This window comes from Tupaia chinensis, unplaced genomic scaffold (assembly GCF_000334495.1).
Source record: "Tupaia chinensis unplaced genomic scaffold, TupChi_1.0 Scaffold000086_1, whole genome shotgun sequence".
Classification (NCBI taxonomy): Eukaryota; Metazoa; Chordata; class Mammalia; order Scandentia; family Tupaiidae; genus Tupaia; species Tupaia belangeri.
The window spans coordinates 6,422,555-6,425,233 of NW_006159548.1; positions in this window are offsets into that span (position 1 = coordinate 6,422,555).

Sequence of the window (2,679 nt, forward strand, 5' to 3'; positions counted from 1 at the left end):
TTTATTTTTTTGGAGAGGTTTTTGCTATAGGGCGCGTGTGCTCGCCAAAAAGACAGAGAGAGACAGAGAGACAGAAAGCAAGAAATCACCCCCCAGGGGGGATGGCCATGCCGTAATCCCTTCTCCACCATTCTCCTCTCAGGATTTTGGACATGCACGCACACACATCCGATGTGAGTTTAAACCACCGGGTCCAGCACTTAAACCACGGGTGCACAACATGGGAGTCCAGCAACCTAGCCATTACGGTAACTGCTGGTCCCAAGATCTATTTTCATTTATACTATTTGAAATGAAAATGGCATCAGTTTCTACTTATTCGCTGTTTCTTATTGTATTCCTTTCTAATTCATTATTTATTGGTCAGTGATTTCACATTACATAGGGTTATTTGATTGCCATAGTAACAAACTTTAGATAAGCTAAGCTAAAAATAAAACCAGAAAATAATTATGGAATGCATAAACTCTTAGCAATTTGTGCTTTGTGTCACTTGACTCAAGATTTAAATTTAAGTGTCTGATTGACCAAGCTTAGAAATCACATGCTCTCTTGGGACCAGCAGATGGTATCATGATCACATCACTGGATTTCCATGTAGTAGACCATGGTTCGAGTCCTGGACCTGGCAGCTTAAAACTCACACTGAGTACAAGATCCTAAGAAGTGAATGGAGGAGAAGGAATTGCAGCATGGCCATCCCCAGTAGGTAGTGATTTCTCACTTTCTGTGTCTCTGTCTCTCTAGCAAACTCACGTGCCCTATAACAGAAATCTCTCTCTCTAAAAAAATAAAAAAGAAATCACATGCTTTCTTGGGCGTACCATGGTGATGAAAAGAAGGATTTGATGAACAACATCTTCAGGAACTTTCATCGTATGAGGCATTTACTTTCCACCAAGAGGAACATTCAGTGATAAATCTTTCCAAGTAAATTTGGGCTCATTAAAATAAAGGGAACAGACCCTACAGGACTAACAACGTCAAATACTCAGCATAGCTCTTCTCTAAAATGCAAATGTGGTATCACTTCTATTCTTAAAGACTTCATCAGCTCTTACTACTTACAAGATCAAACTCTAAATCCTTAACATGGCAACAAATGTCCAGTAAATGAAGTTTTTCCACACTTGCCCTTCCGTCCCATGGGCTATGTGTAGGGCCCTCTTTTCTCTCTCTCTTTCTTTCTTTTTTGAGAGGTTTCTGTTATAGGGAGCGCACACTTGCCAGAGAGACAGAGAGAGACAGAGAGACAGAAAGCATGAAATCACCCCCCAGGGGGGATGGCCACACCGCAGTCCCTTCTCCTCCATTCTCCTCTTGGGATCCTGGGCATGCACGTGCACACGCACCCGGTGTGAGTTTCAAGCTGCCGGGTCCAGCGACATAGTCACTATGCTAACTGCTGGTCCCTCTTTCTTTTTTTTTTTAAGAGAGATTTTTGCTATTAGGGTGTGTGTGCTTGCTGGGGAGACAAGAGACGGAGAGACAGAAAGTGAGAAATCACACCCCAGAGGGGATGGCCATGCTGCTGCAATCCCTTCTCTGTTCTCCTCTTGGGATTTTGGGCATACAAGCACTGGGCCTGAGTTTAAGCTGCCACGTCTAGGACTCGAACTGAGGTCCACTACCTGGGAGTTCAGCAACGTACCATCACACCACCTGTTGATCTCCAAGGGCCCTCTTTTCACAGGGCTTATCTGAGCCTCCACATCCTTGGTAATGTGGCTGTCTGATCCTCCCCATGGGAGAAAGAACAAAAGGTTCCTATACCAGAGGCGGACACGGAAGAATTTCTGCTTTTCCCTCCCTTGGCACAAAACACATCCTTGTGTACATTTTCTTTTTTTGAGAGGTTTTTGGTATAGGGCGCGTGCACTTGCCAGAAAGACAGAGAGAGAGAGAGACAGGAAGTGAGAAATCACCCCAGGGGGTTTGGCCACACCGCAATCCTTTTTCCACTCGGGATCTTGGGCACACATGCGCACACGCCCAGCGTGAGTTTAAGCCACCAGGTCCAGGACTCGAACTGCGGTCGACTACATGGGAGTCCAGCGACATAGCCCTTATGCCAACTGCTGGTACCCTGTGTACTCTTAACACTTAGGAGCACCTGCTGTATGGTTGGCGTAAGATGACGGTCCCTATCCTCAGAAGATGTGAACTCTATGGAGCAGAAAATGGTCAAAACGGAAAGGTTGGTGCTCTTCAAGTCTGGGTCTCCCACACACGGAACGGGTGTTTGTTTTTTTTTTTCTAGTGCCCCTCCCAAGCCCCACCCCACCTCTCCTTCCCCGCTGCACCCAGTTCCCTGGCTGTTCCAGTGGGATTCAGTCTGGGTGGTCTCCAGCGGCTCTGGGGCTTAGTAGAGCAGAGCAGTGCTTGCCTAGCAGCAGCCTGACCGCGAGGGAGCCCGCTCGCCCTCACCATAAGGCAATCTGGCGTGTTCGAATCCTTCGGCCCAGCGGGAGGCGCAGACCGAGGCCACCCAGGAAAGCTGCGTGTCTGAAGTCTCAGGTCAGAGTCTGAGGCGACCCAGTCTAAAGAGGCCGTGTCTTTCACCTGGTTCAATAGGCCAGGCGTTCCCCGAGGGCGCGAACTGTGGGCTGCCCTTACCGCACTCCTGGGCTCCACCCCAGCTGGTTCCCGGCCCTGTCCGGTGGTTGGCCTCGGGAACGT